This window comes from Anomaloglossus baeobatrachus, chromosome 2, assembly GCF_048569485.1.
Source record: "Anomaloglossus baeobatrachus isolate aAnoBae1 chromosome 2, aAnoBae1.hap1, whole genome shotgun sequence".
Classification (NCBI taxonomy): domain Eukaryota; kingdom Metazoa; phylum Chordata; class Amphibia; order Anura; family Aromobatidae; genus Anomaloglossus; species Anomaloglossus baeobatrachus.
The window spans coordinates 498,874,001-498,897,091 of NC_134354.1; the positions used below are offsets into that span (position 1 = coordinate 498,874,001).

General features: G+C 43.2%; 1 protein-coding gene across 11 annotated transcripts in view; it reads right to left on the minus strand.

Moving 5' to 3' along the window:
* The window catches only part of DMD (dystrophin), a 4,177,531-nt gene that overhangs the window by 100,438 nt on the left and 4,054,002 nt on the right, over positions 1–23,091 (minus strand). The gene's annotated exons all lie outside the window — the stretch shown is intronic.

The following is a 23,091-nucleotide window of genomic DNA, read 5'->3' on the forward strand; positions in this document are numbered from 1 at the left end:
ACTTTGCAGACGCGCTAAATTAATTTAGAGGCATGCGCCAATAAATGAATCATTAGCGTCTGACTCAAACACCCCCTCCACACCCCTTCCCCCCATTAAGGCTGGCATTGTACTATTCGGTCTTGAAAAAGTGGAGCCTTCGTTTTAAGAAATACTTCATCCAAGCTACGACATAGGATAAAGTACAGCCAAAACATAAATCTGTTTTTGACTAATGCAGATCATGCACATATCTCGCATGAATGGTCAATTACAAGGTCATTGGTATCAATCACCTTTCATGCAAAAAAAATAAGCGGTGCCAAATAACCATTTTAAACATTCTTTTAAAAAAATCTTACATTTTTCACACTGACCACTAGGTCTAAAATTAGACATTTACTTTGTTATTAATAAGAACATTAGTTGCAACAGACTGATTCAGGTACATTTGTCTATTAAGAAGTATAAACAGTCTGAAGATAACGAGACTGCTGAAAAGTCATCTATACAGAACAGAAAGTATGAATCTAGTATAAGGCATAGTGACAAGTGTGAAAAATCGCATGATACGTTTTTTCAAAGGGGTATGAAAAACTGAAAAATAGATGATCAACAAATAATTAAAAAGAAAAAATAAATACAATATAAATGACATTTTCTGATGAAACATTCCATTCAAGAATGATAAAACACTATACAATTCTAAATACCAGGAGGAAAAAAAATAAAAGGAATACCATGAACTGGAAAAAAGACAATTTCCCATCCAAAAACTATTATTTTATGGATTTCCCTTAAGGTAAGAGAAAAGAATATGCCACAACAAACACTAAATTAAAGCAAAAGGAGGTTAGAAGAGATCACTCCATTCCATGGTAGAAGCATTAGGGAAGGCTTCTTTGGGAAACCTGACAGCATATTTATGTATCTGGGAATGGGATGTCAGTAGTGGTAAACATGCAATCTATATTACAAGTGACAATGTACAATGAGAAGGCCACATTTAATGAAGTCTCATACTGCAATCTCTTTCACTGGAGCCTAGAGGAAAACTGGAGACCTGCTACAGAGTATAGAGTGGGTTCACAAACTGATGTGCTTGTAATGTTCTTCCCTAATGGGAAATTGAAACAGCCCAGGATGGGTTACTAATAGAAAACATTGTCTCCGTCAATGAGAACAAAGGAAAACTACATAATGGCCAGTGACAGCTCCACTAAAGGGGGAGAGGAGATGAATTTCAGGGCAAATGATTCTTTTCAAACAGATTTACCTTACCTATATTGTTCCACATGTTAGTCATGTTTCTACATTTTTTTCCAATGCCTATGTTCTTTGTTCTTGAAAACAAAGTTTTTGAAACTTAACATTTTATAGCGTATTCATATTCAGTAGTTTAGACAGTAAAGTTGTACAATCCCTATTTAACACCGCCAAAGGGAGGACAGAAATGTTGATGTGGTCTTATGCCGGCGTCACACGCTACGATATATCGGGCGATATGTCGTCGGGGTCACGTTGTTAGTGACGCACATCCAGCATCGTTTGACATATCGTAGCATGTGACAACTACAAGCGACTGTTAACGAGCAAAAATACTCACCTTATCGTTGCTCGTTGACACATCGCTCATTTTCATAAAATTGTTCCTCCTTCTGCGCGTCGGTTGTTCATCGTTCCCAAGGCAGCACACGTCGCTCTGTGTGACACCTCGGGAACGACGAACTGAAGCTTACCTGCGGCCGCCGGCAATGAGGAAGGAAGGAGGTGGGCGGGATGTTACGTCCCGCTCATCTCCGCCCCTCCGCTTCTATTGGGCGGCCGCTGTGTGACGTCACTGACGCCGAACGTCCCTCCCCCTTCAGGAAGAGGATGTTTGCCACCCACAGCGATGTCGTCCAGGAGATAAGTACGTGTGAGGGGGGTTAACGACTTTGTGCGCCACGGGCAACAAATTGCCCGTGACGCACAAACGACCGGGGCGGGTGCGATCGCATGATATATCGTCCTGTGTGACGCCGGCCTTAGAATTTATATGGACGTTATCCGGATCTTTGAGATTTTTTTTTTATTTAAGGAGGACAAGTCTGGTAGCTCAAAAAAATTGAATCAAACACCTCGTAAAAATCCCTGAGCCCAATGACTTCAACTTTTTTCTGTTTTGCGCCGCATTGCAGATTATTCACATTTGTTACTTTTGGAGTGCAGTGTGTGAAATCTATGCCTGTAGACCAACTGGGTGTTTCTTCAGCATTTTCTCCCTCCCATATACTGCCAATCACACCTTGGTAGCGCCTGCGACAGCTGCCAACGGAAAGCGTGGAAAAAAATATCCGGATATCAGCTTTTATAGGCAACATCTAAGAGGGAGTGGCTAAAGCTCACACCTCTAGAGAAAATATTGAAGAAACTCCTGGTTGCACTACAAGAAGAGATTTCACCACTTTCTCTACAAAAGAAACAAAATGTTATTGTCTCGGCAATGGAGCGACACATCAGAAAACAGAAAATAAAGCAGAAACAGGAGAGGTTAGGTTTTTTACTCAATATTTTTAGCAAGTGACAGGTCCTTTTTAATAGCAAGTCGGTCAGCTCTGAAATCTGTATCAAAGTAAGCATTCAGTAGGTCCTTGTCGCTAAGAACATGCTACAAGGAGCCTTACCTTTAGATGAAAAGTTTGCTGGATATTTTTCATGACAATGTTTTTATGTTTATATGCAAATAAGGTGCTCATAGCACTTGTCCGGACTGTGTAGTCCAGAGCATCCTTCCTCTCACAGTATCCCCAGCTTGCTCTAGAAATTAATGCAAGAGCGGAGCTAGCCATAATATTTTCGGAGCAAAGGCGCTCTAGACTGGGTGGCACATTTATGGTCATCTGAGTTCCTAATTAGCACATGAACATTAACGGTGTAATTGCCAAAGCTATCTAGGGTTATTTTTAACCCTTTAGTACATCACAACAGATACATCCACCATGGAGCGGGTTGGATTGTGTGGAGCATGTAAAGGGCACATTTTGACTATGTTACACAGCATACATCAGACTCTAGCAGCAGCAGCAATCTGACCCAGTTCTAATCATGGCTGTTAAAGGGAACCAATCGCCAGGATTTTCATATATAACATAAAGCCAGTGCTATACTGGCACTATCAGGCTGATTCTCTATATACCTTTAGTGGTCAGCTCGGATGTTTAGGTTTTGAAATCCAAGAAAGTAAAGTTTATAAAATCATCAGCTTCTTGAGTGAGACCAGCTGAGGATCAGATAATATGTGTGTGGGTATTCATAGTTATCCCCTACCTCTGTTAGAATTAGCATAAGTATTATACAACCGACCAAGCAGGGCCTGTGGCGAGATCATACCCATGCCTCAGCCAACAAAGCGGATATCAGGAAGCAACATTTTCTGTTGGCTGAGGCCCCGCCTCTTCTGGTCACATGGGTATGACCTCACCACAGGCCCTGCTTGGTCGACTGTATAATACGTATTCTAATTCTAACAGAAGGAGGGGATAACTTTGAATACCCCCCCAGATATTAACTGATCCTCAGCTGCTGTCATTCAAGAAGCTGATAATTTTATAAACTTTACTTTCTTGGATTTCAAAACCTATACATCCTAGCTGACCACTAAAGGTATGTATAGAATCAGCCTGATAGTGCCAGTATAACACAGGCTTTAGTTTATATACAAAACTCCTGGTGATTGGTTCCCTTTAAATCCTTAATATTCCCCTGTCCTTCACTTATGCACAAATCTGTCTTGGCTTCGATTCTGGGGCACCCTGCAATGTGAATGCAGGGTGCTGATGAATTGTCATATGCAAACGACCACTTCAGAAGGAAGAAGACTTGATCTCTGGCACCACCTAAAGGATGTTGTAATCTTTAAAGCTCCCATGGTTGCCAAGTGCATGCTGAAGGCCGCCACCACTAGCTGGGCCTTATAAAAGACAGTAAATCAGGACTATATACAGAAATACTGAAGTTTAAGTTCCCTATGGGGACAAAAAACCCCCCTGAAAAGTAACAAAAAAGTTTAAAAAAAAAACAAACCTCCAAATATTCAATTCACCTCCCTTTTCTGTTTCAAAATAATGAAACGTAAAAAATAAATGAATAAGCATAATTGGTATTCTATTCATAAAAGTCAGATCAAACTCTAAAAAAATTAAACTTGTACTTGAATAGTCTTAAAAAGCAAAGCAAGAAAAATAATATATAATAAATATCTTGCAGTGTTTTGGTGATTGATTCCAAAATTGTACCACTAAAACGTAATTGTCATTTTTTAAATGGTTTAAATATACTATAGACACTGCATAGTATTTCTGATTGATGGCGGCCTGGGTGCTGAGACTCCTACTGATCAATCAATTCACTACTGTTAGTGTGCAGCTCCTGCATAGAAGTGTGCGTCTCCATAGTAAGGCTATGGGTCAGTACATAGTCATGGGAGAGTGAATATACAGACACACTATACAGCAAGTGCAATATATTAAACTTGGAAATATGACAATTACCATTCCAAAACTACAACTTGGCACACAGTAAACTAGCCCCAAAATAGGTCCATCATTAAAAAAATAAACGTTATTGGTCTTAAAAAAGTTTATCATCAATTACATTTGTTTTAATCCGTTAACGTGAATGGCTCCTTTTTATATTGATTTTGTGTGTTGCCAACTCCTTTTATCAACTGAGCACTAACTATTATGCTCATCTGATACTACGATATCAGAATTTATGTAGAATTTTAAGTGTTACACTCCATATTTCTTTTACATGTTAAGACAACAAAGGTTTCCTTACTTAAGTAGAGCTCTGCTCAGAATATTGTGATATATATCCAATATTTGAGCAACTTTCACGCTGTTCGGATATATTAGATTATCAAGGAAAAGAAAAAAAAAAAAAAAAAAGCTATATTTTTTGCACTTATACAGTCATGGCCAAAAGTTTTGAGAATGACACCAAAATTATATTTTTCACAAGATCTGTTACCCTCTGGTTTTTAACCCTTTAGTGACGGGGCTAATTTTCACCTTAATGACCAGACCAAATTTTGCAATTCTGACCAGTGTCACTTCATGAGGTTATAACTCTAGAACGCTTCAACGGATCCCGGTGATTCTGAGATTGTTTTTTCGTCACATATTGGACTTCATGTTAGTACCAAATTTAGGACAAAATTTTTTGATTTTATTTGTGAAAAAATATGAATTTTGGCAAAATTTTTGAAAATTTTGAAATTTTCAACTTTTGAATTTTTTTTCCGTTAAATCAGAGAGTTCTGTGACACAAAATAGTTAATAAATAACATTTCCCACTTGTCTACTTTACATCAGCACAAGTTTGGAAAAAAAAAAATTTTTTGTTAGGAAGTTAGAAGGGTTCAAAGTTTATGAGCAATTTCTCATTTTTACATCAAAATTTACAAAACCATTTTTTTAGGGACCACATCACATTTGAAGTGATTTTGAGAGGCCTAGATGACAGAAAATACCCAAAAGTGACACCATTCTAAAAACTGCACCCCTCAAAGTACTCAAAACCACATTCAAGAAGTTTATTAACCCTTTAGGTGCTTCACAGGAACTAAAGCAATGTGGAATGAAAAAAGCAAAAAATAAAATTTTACCTAAAAATGTTGCTTTACCCCAAATGTAATCAATTTTAGAAGAAATAACACAACAAAATGGACCCCAAAACTTGTTACCCACTTTCTTATGAGCGCGGTGATACCCCACATGTGGTCAGAAACCTCTGTTTGGACAAATGGGAGGGCTGGGAACACAAGGAGCAATATTTGAAGTTTGGAAAGCAAATTTGGCTGAAATAGATTGTGGGCACCATGTTGCATTTACATGTCCGCTAAGGTACCTAAACAGCAGAAACCCCTCACAAGTGACGCCATTCTGGAAACTAGACCCCTCAAGGCTTCTATCTAGGGGTATAGTGAGCATTTTGGACCCACAGGTACTTCACAGATTTTGATAACGTCACGTTGTCATATTGAAAATTTTCATTTTTTTCTCAAAAATGTTGCTTTAGCATTAATTTTCTTACTTTTTCAAGAGGTAATTCCAAAAATTGGACCCCAACGTTTATTACCCACTTTCTTATGAGCGCGGTGATACCCCATATGTGGTCAGAAACCTCTGTTTGGGCAAATGGGAGGGCTGGGAACACAAGGAGCAATATTTGAAGTTTGGAAAGCAAATTTGGCTGAAATAGATTGTGGGCACCATGTTGCATTTACATGTCCGCTAAGGTACCTAAACAGCAGAAACCCCCCACAAGTGATGCCATTCTGGAAACTAGACCCCTCAAGGCTTCTATCTAGGGGTATAGTGAGCATTTTGGACCCACAGGTACTTCACAGATTTTGATAACGTCACGTTGTCATATTGAAAAATTTCATTTTTTTCTCAAAAATGTTGCTTTAGCATTAATTTTCTTACTTTTTCAAGAGGTAATTCCAAAAATTGGACCCCAGCGTTTATTACCCACTTTCTTATGAGCGCGGTGATACCCCATATGTGGACAGAAACCTCTGTTTGGGCAAATGGGAGGGCTCGGAACACAAGGAGCAATATTTGAAGTTTGGAAAGCAAATTTGGCTGAAATAGATTGTGGGCACCATGTTGCATTTGTAGGGCCCCTAAGGTACCTAAACAGCAGAAACCCCCCACAACTGACCCCATTTTGGAAACTAGACCCCTCAAGGAATTTATTTAGATGTTTGGTGAGTACCCTGAACCCCCAGGTGCTTCACAGAATTTTATAGCGTTGAGCCATGAAAATAAAAAAATTAAATTTTAACACAAAATTGTTACTTCAACCATGTAGCTTTTTTTTTCACAAGGGTAAAAGGAAAAAAAACACCATAAAATGTATTGTGCAATTTCTCCTGAGTTCGCCGATACATCATATGTGGCGGAAATCAACTGTCTGGGTACACGGCAGGGTGCGGAATGAAAGGAGCGCCATTTGACTGCAAAATTGGCAGGAATCATTAGCGCACGCCATGTTGTGTTTGGAGACCCCCTAAAGTGGCTAAACAGTAGAGCTCCCCCACAACTGACCCCATTCTGGAATCTATACCCCTCAAGGATGTTATCTAGGGGTATAGTGTGCATTTTGAACCCACAGGTACTTCACAGAATTTTATAACAATAGGTTGTCATATTGAAAATGTTCTTCTTTTTCACAAAAGTGATGCTTTAGCACCAAATTTTCCACTTTTACAAGATGTAACACCAAAACGTGGACCCCTCATTTTGTTACCCACTTTCTTACGAGTCCAGCGATACCCAACATGTAGTCAAAAACGTCTGTTTGGGCAAACGGCAGGACTTGGAAGGGAAGGTGCACTTTTCAAATTTTGGATTATTTGATTTGCAGAGCCTATGTGTTATCAGAACAACTGAAAACCCACATAAATGGATTTTTTGTACATTTTATCTTGGAGTGAAGGGCAAAATGTGGAGGAAAATACCGCCAATTATATGGCAGACTTGTGCTTGTTCCAGAGATGAAGGAACACCAGGAGGGCTAGAAGGACACGTTAATTTTTCAGAGACTGGTCGTACAACGTCTGTTTAGCACCATCAATCCCTATATGAGGGACAATGGTGCCAGCCGACGTGGTACACCATAACAGGCTCCTACCTGCCAAGGTCGGAACCGCTATATGCACAAAACAACCAGTCCCCCACAGGGTTATAAACGTATTGTCCAGTGCAGGAGGTTCGGCAAGAACCATGCAGTAAAGCCCAAGGTGTAAAATTACAGAACAGCTTCAGATCCTCCAATAAAATTATCATGCCCGTATCACCAAGACATAGTTGTAATAGCAGTCAGACTAAGATGACTGGTGCTAACACTTTGTGAGTGATCAAATCTTGGAATTATTTGTCAGATGATCAGATGTTTCAAGAACATTTGCGGGGTCCACATTCTGGAGTACGCAGACGTGGGCATATGACGAGAATTTGTCTGCATAACACTTCGGTATGTGAGTGATCAAGTCCTGGAATTATTTGTGAAATGGGGTAAAATGTGTTTTACTGATGAAAATAGTAAATTTTATTTGACAAGTAACACAGGGGCTCACTACACAGAAAATATAAACGTGAAAGAAAAACCCTACCACACAATTTGGGAATAGTGTATGACGTCTAATAATTGTGGGATGTGTGGTAGATCTCGAAGCAGGGGGTAACACAAAGTCCTGGCTGGGAAGGGCACATGGGACAATAATATCTTGAGTCGCTTCTCCTACCCTGCTTGCGACATACCCGGCACCTTTTTTTAGGACGGTTTTGGGTGGGAGTAGGAGGCACGAGATGCATAAAATGCCGTTCCGTTAGTCTCCGGGCATTCTCTGACTCGAAGGCTGCCTCTGGTGCCGCTGAGTCAAACATGAGGGACTCAATAATTTTTTCCTGGTACTGCAGAAATGTGAGGGCCCCTTGTGATTTTTTAAACAGTACAAAACTGTTGTAGGTAGCAATCTGTATCAGGTAGATTGCTACCTTTTTGTACCAGGCCCTCGTTTTCCGCTTTACCAGGTATGGTTGGAGCACCTGGTCAGACAGGTCCACGCCACCCATAAACCTGTTGTATTGGGTCACACAGAAGGGTTTCTGTTTGTCCCTGGTGGCTCCCCTCTCTCTGACCGACACAGTGGTGTCCTCATGCAGGGTGGTGAGCATGTAGACGTCCTTGCGGTCATTCCACTTTACGGCAAGCAATTTGTCACTTGCCAGTGCGAATGACGCCCCCTTCTCTACACGTCTGGACACTAACTGTGCCGGCAAACCAACACGGTTTTTCCTTATTGTCCCACAGGCCCCTGTATTTGCAGCATGGAGGGATTGGTATAGGGGGATACTAGTGTAGTAGTTGTCGGTGTACACATGGTAACCTTTACCAAGAAATGGGGACATTAGCTCCCAGACAATTTTTCCTGGGACGCCAATTGTCTGGGGACAGTTGGGTGGGCTTATTTGGCGGTCCCTACCCTCATAAATGATAAAGTTACATGTGTACCCGCTGGTGCTTTCGCACACTTTATATAATTTTATGCCATACTTGGCTCTTTTGGAGGGAATAAACTGACGGAATGAGAGACGGCCCTTATAGCTCATTAGGGACTCGTCAACCGAAACATTCTCCTCTGGGCTGTAGGAAGTTAGGAAGGACTCTTTCAGGAGGGATATTAGGGGTTTCAATTTATTAAGGCGGTCATAATTGGGGTCAGTTCTTGGGGGGACTTGGGAATTATCACTAAAATGGAGGAATCGCAATAGGGTCTCATATCGGGTTCTGGGCATTATGGCTGCAAATACAGGGGTGGCGTGGACAGATTTGGTTGCCCAGTAGGAGCGGATACTGGGTTTTTTCACTATACCCATGTTGAGGGTAATGCCTAAAAATTTTTTGATTTCCGGGACACTTGTGGGGATCCAGGAACGGGAATGGACAGATGTTGGCTTTTGGGCAATATATTGGCGGGCGTACAAGTTGGTGTGGTGGGTGATAAGCTCAAGTACTTGTTGGTTAACAAAAATTTGGAAAAAATCCAGTGGGGCAAAATTGGTGACAATTATTTTTATGCCAGGGTCTCCTATGAAAGGGGGAATTTGTGGGGTAAAGGACGGGTTGGGGTACCAGAGAGCATGGGGGACTGCAGAACTAGGTCCTGCCCCTGACTCTTCAGCAGTGGCGACTGGCGGGGTGTGGGACCCCGTGGAGGAAGCCGAATCGTCACCGCTATCCGAAAAATCTCTTTCTGAGGCCGATTCGGTCTCTGACCCAGAACTGCCGGAGGCAAGCAGCGAGTACGCTTGCTCTGCCGTAAACATCCTGCGGGCCATGGTTTTTGTTTTTATCCCTGGCTAACAAAAAATAAACCTAAACCTAACACTAGTATTTTTTTTTTTTTTTTTTTTTTATATAAACCCTAAATTTTTTTATAAAGATTATAAAAAAAAATATTTAGGGGAATGACGCAGCGAGGGATGACGGAATGATGGAGGGGGGATGATCACAGGGGGGTGATCAGAAAAATTGGGAATAGATTTATGATGATCTTTGTGAATTGATAACTTTTTCTCTCTATATGGCAGCACGTAGTCTCTCTCTCTTCTCTCCCAGATAAACTACAAGGGAGAGAGGAGAAAGGCAGACCTAAATGCTGCCATATTTATCAAATATTGGCATTTTGACTACTGTGATAGGATCTATCACAGTATTCAAATCTAAACAGCCAATCAGAATTTTTTTTTTTGTTGCCGGGTGCAGGAGGCAGATTATGGCAAGCACACTGCGCATGCGCCCGCCATTTTCCCGGAGAAGAGAAGAAGGGGGGCCGCGGGGGACCGGGGGACCGGTGATTTTTTTTATTGAGGTACAGGGGAGGGGATTGGGGGAACGGGGGATCCCAGATCGGGTGGGAGAGAGACTGGGAACGGTGGTGAGAACTCCGGTTCTCCAGATCCCTCTCTCTGGTCCCCCGGAGGGGGCTCCGGGGGACCAGAGAGCTCCGGTGTACCGGAGGAGAGGTCAGGGGGGGGGGCATTTCCCTCCGATCTGAAATGTTTGATCATTTCAGATCGGAGGGAAATGAATGCAGAGCGCCGGCGGCAGCACAGCAGTTTTCAGCGCGCGCCGGCGCCATCTTGCACGCTCCGGAGGGGGGCTCTGAAGAACCGGAGGGGGCTCCAGGGTCCAAAGAGCTCCGGTGTACCGGAGGAGAGGTCAGGGGGAGGACATTTCCCTCCGATCTGAAATGTTTGATCATTTCAGATCGGAGGGAAATGAATGCACCGGCGGCGGCAGTTTTCAGCGCGCGTCGGCGCCATCTTGCAAGGTCTGGAGAACCGGAGGGGGCTCCGGTGACCAGACAGCTCCGGTGGACCGGAGGAGGGATCAGGGGGAGGACATTTCCCTCCGATCTGAAATGTTTGATCATTTTAGATCGGAGGGAAATGACTGCAGAGCCGGCGCCGGCGGGAGTTTTCAGCGCGCGTCGGCGCCATCTTGGATCTTCCGGGGGGGGGGGGGGGGGGGGGTTGGATGGCTTTCTCCGGTACCGGGGGCCTTGGGGGCACTAAGGGCTAACATTTATTTCTCATCTGACATGTTTGATCACGTCAGATGAGAAATAAATAAATTTTACCAGCCATTTTTTTTTTTTTCATGTTGTCGCCGGTATACGGTGTATACCGGCGATCGCATTAACGGGGTGCATAAAAAACACCCCGATTCATAATCTGGGGGGTCTCAGCTACCCCCGGTAGCTGAAACCCCCGAGATTTTCGGTCGCTGGGGGGCGCTAGAGGGTTTTTTCGGGCCGCCGCTTTAAAGCGGCGGAACAGAATAAGTACCCTGTTTTGCCGCCGCTTTAAGTCGTACGGCCGTCGTTATGAGGTTAATTGTGTTTGTCTGATGTTTACATCACATACAGAAATATAATTGCAATCATATTATGAGTACCAAAAGGTTATATTGACAGTTAGAATGAGTTAATGCAGCAAGTCAATATTTGCAGTGTTGACCCTTCTTCTTCAGGACCTCTGCAATTCTTCCTGGCATGCTCTCAATCAACTTCTGGACCAAATCCTAACTGATAGCTGTCCATTCTTGCATAAGCAATGCTTGCATTTTGCCAGAATTTGTTGTTTTTTGTTTGTCCACCCGTCTCTTGATGATTGCCCACAAGTTCTCAATGGGATTAAGATCTGGGGAGTTTCCAGGCCATGGACCCAAAATCTCTATGTTTTGTTCCATGAGCCATTTAGTGATCACCTTTGCTTTATGGCAAGGTGCTCCATCATGCTGGAAAAGGCATTGTTGGGCACCAAACTGCTCTTGGACAATTGGGAGAAGTTGCTCTTGGAGGACATTCTGGTACCATTCTTTATTCATGGCTGTGTTTTTAGGCAAGACTGAGTGAGCCGATTCCCTTGGCTGAGAAGCAACCCCACACATGAATCGTTTCAGGATGCTTAACAGTTGGCATGAGACAAGACTGGTGGTAGCGCTCACCTCTTCTCCTAATAAGCTGTTTTCCAGATGTCCCAAACAATCGAAAAGGGGATTCATCTGCGAAAATGACTTTACCCTAGTCCTCAGCAGTCCACTCCCTGTACCTTTTGCAGAATATCAGTCGGTCCCTGATGTTTTTTCTGGAGAGAAGTGGCTTCTTTGCTGCCCTCCTTGAAACCAGGCCTTGCTCAAAGAGTCTCCGCCTCACAGTGCGTGCAGAAGCACTGACACCATCCTGCTGCCATTGCTGAGCTAGCTCGGCACTGCTGGTAGTCCGATCTCGCAGCTGAAACAGTTTTAAGATACGGTCCTGGCGTTTGCTGGTCCTTCTTGGGCGCCCTGGAGCCTTTTTGGCAACAATGGAAGCTCTCTCTTTGAAGTTCTTGATGATGCGATAGATTGTTGACGGAGGTGCAATCTTTGTAGCTGAGATACTCTTCCCTGTTAGGTCATTTTTGTGCAGAGCAATGATGGCTGCACGTGTTTCTTTAGAGATAACCATGGTTAACTGAAGATAAACAATGATACCAAGCACCAGCCTCCTTTTAAAGTGTCCAGTGGTGTCATTCTTACATAATCGTGACTGATTGATCGCCAGGCCTGTCCTCATCAACACCCACACCTGTGTTAACGGACAATCACTAAAACAATGTTAGCTGCTCCTTTTAAGGCAGGAATGCAATGATGTTGAAATGTGTTTTGGGGGTTAAAGTTCATTTTCTTAGGCAATATTGACTTTGCAAGTAATTGCTGTCAAGCTGATCACTCTTTATGACATTCTGGAGTATATGCAAATTGCCATTAGAAAAACTTAAGCAGTAGACTTTGTAAAAATTAATATTTGTATCATTCGCAAAACTTTTGGCCATGACTGTAGTTGTAATCGTGGGTAAGCAATGAATATGCGGGACTACCTGGCAGCAGGCCAAGTAGTCCTCTAATGATAATCTCTTGCTGAACCAACAGTGAATCAATTAAAACTACACTAAGCAGACCTGTAAGTGCCACCCCGTTGCAAGCAGGATCTCTGCCCCTATCTTATGCTGCTCTCAGATTAGGTGGCTAAATACTGGTGACAGATTCCCTATAAATCATACCTGGCTGTCCTACTGGATGCAGGACTAAAGGGAGAAAATAATGTTATATTTTAGGCTACTTTCACACTTCAGTTTTTTTGCATCAGTCACAATCAGTTTTGTGACTGATGGGACGGATGCGTCACACTTTGTTGTAAAACTGATGCAACGGATCTGTTAAAAATATGGATCCTGAAAACCTATGTGCAGCGAGAGCAAGAGAGCGAGATTTCACCAGAAAGGAATTTACACATCTGAGCATGCTTGGTTGCTAAAACACGGATCCGTCATTTAACGGATCCCTACGGATTCTGTCGCCCATAAGCTTCCATTATAAACACACGACGGACGCCGATGCATCTGTCGCTGTCAGTTTTTTCGCCGCACAGAAAAAGTGTTACATTCTGCGTTGCTTCCACCAGACGGTCAGTCAATCCACGACTGATCAATCACAAAGCGGATGCAACAGAAGCTTATCAGTCGCAATCCGTACTGGGGGGAGGAGCGATGTAATCAATCCCCTAACTCCTATTGATTGACAAGCCTGCTCTGCAGGTAACTTTATTTTCATCTTGTAGCCAATCTCCTAGTAATCTGTGCAGACATAACATTTAAATTATTTACCTGTAAACTATCACTATATCTATAGGCAAATAGTGATTTGGAGGTGACGAGTTCCCTTTAACTATGGGTCAAGTGTAGAGATGAGCGAATCCAAACAGACTTTACAATAAACTGGGAGTTCGGGTGCTTTAGGTATACGTATACGAGAGAGCATTGTTGTGCTCGGGTAAGCTCGGCCCAGTGCCAGCCACTAGCAGTCTCTGATTGGCTCGCTCTACGGTTAAAAACAGTGTTATCGGATGTAGTGTATACAATAAAAAAAAAAATCTGTGCCCCCCACAAAAAGTGTTCTGTTTATGGCTGGCTGTATGTGGGTAGAGAGCCGAACTGTCCAATCAGTGCCTTCCAATGGGGTTCAGGTCAAGTCCGGCTCCAGAACAGAATGTTATCTAAAGTCCGGCTGAACCTGCCGAATCAAACCTCTACGGGTCCTCTCATCTCTAGTCAAGAGTAAAGGCTGATTGAAAGCACTACAGTCCTGCCTTTAAGATGGTCAAGAAATATAACCAAGGTACTCCAACAATTGATTATGAAGGTGCAAGTTATCTGCTACGAAAAATAATCAGGTTTCGATCATGAGAACTGTGGTATTCACTAAGGCTCCTCACCTACGCCTTTGTATTTCACTGCTAGAAATCTGTGAGAGAAGCACTTTACAAATATATATGCAAGCAAACATTGACTCAGAGAGGCAAATTTGATGGGGAGAAGGGTTTCGGATAAAGCAACGCTGTTATTACAGTTATTACTTCTCAGCCAATTACACTTTAGTAAACTGAGGCACGGTAAGATAAAATAGCTTGCCCTGGGTCACTGGTAAAAATTGAGTCTGTATTATATTCCCCAGCTGACAGAGATTTGTTTTGTGGCATATTGTAAGCACACGACCGGTATTCCCTTCAGCTAAGAGCGGTGCTTGGCTAGGAGGACAAAGCGCTGCTCATAGTATTACGTGTTACGAGGCTCCGGTGTGAGGTCTGTCAGTACAGCTCTACCCACGCACCACACAGGAATTATTATACACAGAACGAGGGCTGTTCACCTTCTACACTAATCCAATATTGCTGAGTAAACAAAATAATGTATAATAGCTGGGCATGATACGAACCAAAATAACATTCACATCTAATATGGTATTATGAGGGTTACGATTACCCAGAAATACTGCTCTATGAGAGATATTATAGCTTTTATTATAACAAAACCATATAAAAAAATATTTATTGTTCGGTAACTTATTGTAATTGTAGGTACTACAGATAATCAGTGCTAACACCAAGGTGTAACAAAACCCAGTGTCCATCTGGCATCAAGACATCAGTAATAAAATTAGCAAGCACAAAGAGACAATTGGGTCATTCCGTGTCAAGTGGACCAGTGGTCCCCACTCGACGTTCTCCGATTTTGCTGAAAATTTATAAGGATGTACATGTATGTTTGAAAAGAGGTTCTGTAAATTTTTAGGGCCAGATCTCAAATATATTGGGCACTGTTGACCTTTCACTGGAGGCCCCCCCAAGCCTGCGGCTTCAGCTAAGAGGATTTTGCAAACTTTGGCACATAGCCATTAGAGTTCTATACTGGCTATGATGCTGAAATTTGGCATACTAGCTCAACTTTTGCTGCTAAAAGCGATAAAATTATTACCGGCTATGACAAAACAATATTTCGGCCGCAATTTTGTGTCAAAGTAGCTTGCAAAACGCCTCGCATAAAATTTATGCCAAACTTTGCCCATATATAACTCAAGACCAAAAACCAATAGGAACTGGTGCTTTACCCTGTACAACAAACATCTTCATGACTTTGCATTGCTGCAATATCACGGTCAAAGCATATGTATTTGTGGAAATATTCACACCCACATTTGATGAAAAACTTAAAAAAACCGAATTTTACCTATTTTTAGGTCAAATTTCCCAAAAAGGGTACCCCTAAAATATATTAAGTCTGTTATCATTTGAAAGAGCACATTTTTCTCTACAAGGATCATTGGGGTTTTTTTTGGAGTCTCTCCATTTAAGAAAAGAAAAATGCCACTGAACATGGTGTTATGTATGCACGTAATGCATTGATTTTGTGTTTGATGTTCAGATTCTTATCACATGTTACAGAGTTGTATTGTTGCTAGCAATGTCTATTATAATCAAAAACCTATAAACCTATTGACTATTGTTACATTTTAATGCATATATTATTTATTTTTTAGTGATGGAGAATGAAATTGATGACAAAAAGATTCGCATTTCAAGGGTGTTAAATGACCCTTCATCTTTCATTGCCCATGTAGATGGATCTGTCAGATCAGAAATGCCTTTTGTGCCAATTGCAAACCTCCAGCCAGGGCAATACATTGCCTGCATTTACGATAGGAACTGGTGGATTGGAAATATTTCTGAAATTTCAGTCGACGACCATGATGCATTAATACATTTTATGCATCCTTATGGACCAGCTAGCTTCTTTCACTGGCCTGTGAGAAATCATACATGCTGGATTCCCGAGCAGTCGATCATTGCAATAATTCCAGCACCAGCTGCAACAGCAATGGGCCGACAATACAGCTTCTCTGAACCCATTATGTTGCAAATTCAGCAACAATTCCAGACCACTTACGTAGACTGAACATTATGGCTTAGGAACCAACAAAAGATACCCAATATTAGGCTTGGGATCCTAGGCAAAGACACCCACCCTCAGGCTTTGGAACCTGCGATAAAGAGACCGCCCGCGGCTGGCCTTGCACGGCTATCGGCCATGGCTCCTAGGCGATGGGGCTGCCAATTCTCGAAAGACAGCATTATTACAATTCTTAATAGGATTATAATACCAATTCTTAGGGAATTGGTTGTGGTATAACCACCATGGACCAACGCAAGGGTTTGAATAGTGCAGTTAGCATTCATTGCGTATTAATAAATAACACTATGTTCAGTGGCATTTTTCTTTTCTTAAATGGAGAGACTCCAAAAAACCCCCCAATGATCCTTGTAGAGAAAAATGTGCTCTTTCAAATGATAACAGAATTAATATATTTTAGGGGTACCCTTTTTGGGAAATTTGACCTAAAAATAGGTAAAATTCGTTTTTTTTAAGTTTTTCATCAAATGTGGGTGTGAATATTTCCACAAATGCTTTGACCGTGATATTGCAGCAATGCAAAGTCATGAAGATGTTTGTTGTACAGGGTAAAGCACCAGTTCCTATTGGTTTTTGGTCTTGAGTTATATATGGGCAAAGTTTGGCATAAATTTTATGCGAGGCGTTTTGCAAGCTACTTTGACACAAAATTGCGGCCGAAATATTGCTTTGTCATAGCCGGTAATAATTTTATCACGTTTAGCAGCAAAAGTTGAGCTAGTATGCCAAATTTCAGCATCATAGCCAGTATAGAACTCTAATGGCTATGTGCCAAAGTTTGCAAAATCCTCTTAGCTGAAGCCGCAGGCTTGGGGGGGGCCTCCAGTGAAAGGTCAACAGTGCCCAATATATTTGAGATCTGGCCCTAAAAATTTGCAGAACCTCTTTTCAAACATACATGTACAGCCTTATAAATTTTCAGCAAAATCGGAGAACGTCGAGTGGGGACGATTTTTAAAACTGGTCCACTTGACACGGAATGACCCAATTACCTCCTACTAATAAAAGTCATTTATAAAGCGAATATAAGAAAGAGCTCAGATTATGTGAAAAAAAAAACAAAATAAAAAAAAAAGATAACGAAAACTAAAGAACGAAACAGAGAAGAAAAGAAGGAGAAATAAATAGAAAAAGGGGGAGGTCTAACTTTCTATATAGGTGGCTTTTAAAAGGGGGCCACCACAACGCTTGCCCACCAGCTGAGAAGGCCGGTGAAGACTAAACTTAAACAAATGATACCATTAAGCAAATAAATCTTTTGCTCTATTGCCACCATTCACTTTAAAGGGAATGGTCAGCGGGTTTTTGTTGGTCATCGATCAATCTGTTTTGTTTTTTTTTTTGTTTGTTTTACAGCAGCAATTAACCATTTTTAAGGCTATTTCTCATGTCCAAGAATTGAAATGTATCTGTAAAAAAAACAGATGCTATATTGTGGTTCTGTATGACATACGATTTTTTTTGTGCATCAATAGACTTGAATGGGTGAGTTTCATCCGACTGACCAATTCAATCCATGAAAAACAAAAAAAGGAAAAAACAAAACAAAAAAAAAAACAAAAAACGCTCATCTGTACTGCCTCATTGAATATTGTTGGACCGAGTGGAGTCCGTAAATGAGCCCCAATATTGATTGACTATACTTAGAATTGGTCATTATACCAGATCGGTGGGGGTGCAACACCCAGCACACACAGATTAGCTGTTACCGGTAATGAAGGTGTGGAGACATGCTCAGCAGTTTTGGACCTGCACAAACTCCATCAAATGAATAGTTGTCGTGGGTACTGCAAATCAGTTCCTATTCAAGTGAACAAAGAGAGCTCTGCATTATCCGCTACTGCCACTATGCACTTGATGAACCTGTGATCGCTCTGCAACTGAGCACTTCTGGACGCCGCTAACACTCGTAACAACAGATTGGTATTATTAGGTTATCAGTAGCATAGGTTATTGATGTTAAAGTACTGGATAACCCCTTTAATTGAAGAAATGGTTCCACTAGGCATGGAAAGCAAGGACACCGAAGGGGGGTCTGTGGGAGGGAAGTTTGACATAGCCCATTAGACAGGGTGGAGATCTCTTGCCAAATTAGAAATATAGGAGGCAACTCCACCAGACGTGTAGCACTTAGTCTTTGGCACATCTGCATTATAAGTGTGATTCTGAGCGGTACATTCTCTGTAAATTTGAAGGGATACATTACCCCTGTGACAGCACCTTACAGTGGAGTTCCTGAAGTCTACAGGAGAATGATAATTTTCAAATGATGTAAATGAAGATCTAAGGACCAACCCTGGTGCCAAAAGATGGATGCGTAATTGTAACTCAAGAAGTTATGAACCTTGCATTAAATCCTCTAGTCCCAGTCTTTTTATACCAGGGTGTAGCACTACCAGGAATTTCCAGCTATACCCAGTTTCAAGTTTTCAAAAGCAGGAGATAAGGGGCCTGGAGAGGAAACTATGCTCAAGTGTGTGGCAACCCTAGATTGTAGAAAGGTTCTGAAGGGTATGGGATAGATTAAATAATTCTTATTTGTTCTTTGGTGGTAACCAAAATATTCCCTGGGCTTGATTGGAGTTCATTACACATTCGATCTTCCCCTTAGTTTAGAAAGATGATGATAGAGTAGATGCAGAACACAACTACAGTGGTACCTTGGTTGAGAAGTAATCCGTTTTGCGAGCATTTCGCTCTTCACTATACGAGCAGAGCTTGCTGTAAATTTGTAACTCAGTTTACGAGCAAGCTTTGCTGTACGAGCAAATACTCACCACACACACGTCTGGCTGTTGTAGTCCACACACACACACACACACACACACACACACACACACACACACACCTTCCACTCCATCGCCGGGATCATGGTTCTTGTAGTTCGCCGGTACAGGATGTGTTTCGGGTAACCATCGCGACGATGGAGGAACTTCCGCTGTCATCCGCTACTCAAAGGCAGCGCGCTGGCCAATCAGAGGCAAGCGGCTCCTGCCTTTGACATCAGCACTCTGGCAGCGGAAGCTCTGGCATCGGTAGCAATGGTTACCCGATACACATTCTGTACCGGTATAAAAACCATGAGGCCAGCGATGGAACGGAAGGTAAGGTGAGCATAATATGTGTGTGTTTGTGCATGTGTGAAATGACAATAGGGAATCAGGATGGGACATTGAACAAGTTGTGGAACAAATGGTCTGAGCTTGCATTATTTCCTATGGGAAATTTTGCTTTGCTAGACGAGTAACTTGGTTTACAAGCACACTCCCAGAATGGATTGTTCTCGTAAACCAAGGTTCCACTGTACATATGGTTGATTTATGGAAAGGAAAAATCAGGGAGACCAGTGCCTCCATTTGTCTTAGATTGCATTACCAGGGAATATTTTAGGCAAGGTCTTATGCCATTCTATATAATGTACAGTGCCATAATATTAGAGTGTACGTGAAGTGAGCATGTCATTCCAGTTTTAAACAGGTTCTTCATTCATTCCTGCACAATATTGTCAGATATTGTCAGTAGGAATTATACAGTATAAGGAGCAGAATAAAAACATCTTATATCGCTTTTACATGTTTTTTTTTTTTTCTTATCTTCCAAGAAAATCCAGAAGTTACTTAAGCAAAAAAACGCCAAACATACAGCCTTAATCAAGACAGTGCGGTTTAAAGGTGGCTTTACACACTGCAACATCGCAAACGACATCGCTGTAACGTCACCGGTTTTGTGACGTAATAGCGACCTCCCCAGCGACATTGCAGTGTGTGAAACACATCAGCGACCTGGCCCCTGCTGTGAAGTTGCCGATCGCTACAAATCGTTCAGGACCATTCTTTGGTCCTTTGTTTCCCGCTGTGCAGCAAAGTCTCAGTGTGTAAAGGGGACTTAAAACACTGGAAACGAGTGATGTGTCACAATATGTGTCAATCACTATTCTCTGTCAGTCGGTGTCTCCCTCTTGGTCTCTATTCACTCTCTGTCGGTCCGTCACTATCTCTGTCCCTCTCTCAGAGTCTGTCGGTCATTTTCCCCTCCTCTCTCATACTCACCGTTCCCCCGATCCCCGGCGCGGCGCTGCACGGCATTCACACTGCTGCGGCGGCTTTTCCTATTTTGAAAAAGCCGGCCGCTCATTAAACAATCTCGTATTCCCTGCTTTCCCCGCCCACCGGCAAATGTGATTGGTTGCAGTGAGACACGCCCCCACGCTGAGTGACAGGTGTCCCATTGCAGCCAATCACAGCAGCCGGTGGGCGTGTCTATACTGTGCAGTGAAATAAATAATTAAAAAATTTTTAAAAAACGGCGTGCGGTCCCCCCAATTTTAATACCAGCCAGATAAAGCCATACGGCTGAAGGCTGGTATTCTCAGGATGGGGAGATCCACGTCATGGGGAGCCCCCCAGCCTAACAATATCAGTCAGCAGCCGCCCAGAATGGCCGCATCCATTAGATGCGGCTGTTCTGGGACAGTACCCGGCTCTTCCCGATTTGCCCTGGTGCGTTGGCAAATCGGGGTAATAAGGAGTTATTGGCAGCCCATAGCTGCCAATAAGTCCTAGATTAATCATGTCAGGCGTCTCCCGGAGAAACCTTCCATGATTAATCTGTAAATTACAGTAAATAAATACACACACAACTGAAAAAATCATTTATTAGAAATAAAAAACACAAACACATTCCCTCATCAGCAATTTAATCAGCCCCAAAAAGCCCTCCTTGTCCGGCGTAATCCACGGACCTCCAGCGTTGCTTTCAGCTGTGCTGCATGCAGGTGACAGGAGCAGGAGAATACACCGCCGCTCCGGTCACCTCCACGCAGCTAATGAAGACAGCCGCGCGATCAGCTGAGCTGTCCCTGAGGTTGCCCGCTGTCACTGGATCCAGCGGTGGATGCAGCGGTGGCCGCGGGTAACCTCAGTGACAGCTCAGCTGATCGCGCTACTCACCGCCGCTCCGGTCAGCTCCAGGCAGCAACTGAGGTGAGTAGCGCGATCAGCTGAGCTGTCACTGAAGTTACCCGCGGCCACCGCTGGATCCAGTGACAGCGGGTAACCACAGGGACAGCTCAGCTGATCGCGCGGCTGTCTTCATTAGCTGAGTGGATGTGTCTAGAGCGGCGGTGTATTCTCCTGCTCCTGTCACCTGCATGCAGCACAGCTGGAAGCGACGCTGGAGGTCCGTGGATTACGCCGGACAAGGAGGGCTTTTTGGGGCTGATTAAATTGGTGATGAGGGAATGTGTTTGTGTTTTTTATTTCTAATAAATTATTTTTTCAGTTGTGTGTGTGTTTATTTACTGTAATTTACAGATTAATCATGGAAGGTGTCTCCGGGAGACGCCTGACATGATTAATCTAGGACTTATTGGCAGCTATGGGCTGCCAATAACTCCTTATTACCCCGATTTGCCAACGCACCAGGGCAAATCGGGAAGAGCCGGGTACTGTCCCAGAACAGCCGCATCTAATGGATGCGGCCATTCTGGGCGGCTGCTGACTGATATTGTTAGGCTGGGGGGCTCCCCATAACGTGGAGCTCCCCATCCTGAGAATACCAGCCTTCAGCCATATGGCTTTATCTGGCTGGTATTAAAATTGGGGGGGACCGCACACAGTTTTTTTAAATTAATTATTTATTTCACTGCACAGTATAGACACGCCCACCGGCTGCTGTGATTGGGTGCAATGAGACACCTGTCACTCAGCGTGGGGGCGTGTCTCACTGCAACCAATCACATTTGCCGGTGAGCGGGGAAAGCAGGGAATACGAGATTGTTTAATGAGCGGCCGGTTTTTTCAAAAAAGGAAAAGCCGCCGGAGCAGTGTGAACGCCGTGCAGCGCCGGTGATCGGGGATCGGTGAGTATGAGAGAGGGGGGGAAATCACCAGCAAATGAGGTGAGTAACGCGATCAGCTGCTGTCACTGAGGTTACCCGGTGGCCGCCACTGGATCCAGCGGTGGCCGCGATTAACCTCAGTGACAGCTCAGCTGATCGCGCTACTCACCTCATTGTGGAGCTGACAGGAGCGGCGGTGAGTAGCGCGATCAGCTGAACTGTCACTGAGGTTACCCGCGGCAACCGCTGCATCCACCGCTGGATCCAGGTAACCTCAGTGACAGCTCAGCCGATCACAAGGCTGTCTTCATTAGCTGCGTGGAGGTGACCGGAGCGGCGGTGTCTTCTGCTGCTCCTGTCACCTGCATGCAGCAGAGCTGGATGCCACGCTGGAGGACCGTGGATTACGCCGGACATGGAGGGCTTTGTTGTGGGTAATAAATTGGTAATGAGGGAATTTGTTAGTGTTTTTTATTTCTAATAAAGGATTTTTCGGGTGTGTGTGTTTATTTACTGTAATTTACAGATTAATCATGGAAGGAATCTCGGGGAGACGCCTGACATGATTAATCTAGGACTTATTGGCAGCTATGGGCTGCCAATAACTCCTTATTACCCCGATTTGCCAACGCACCAGGGCAAATAGGGAAGAGCCGGGTACAGTCCCAGAACTGTCGCATATAATGAATGCGGCAATTCTGGGCGGCTGCTGACTGATATTGTTAGGGTGGGGGGCTCCCCATAACGTGGGGCTCCCCATCCTGAGAATACCAGCCTGCAGCCGTATGGCTTTATCTGGCTGGTATTAAAATAGGGGGGGGACCGCACGCCGGATTTTTTAATTATTTATTTATTTACACGGCACAC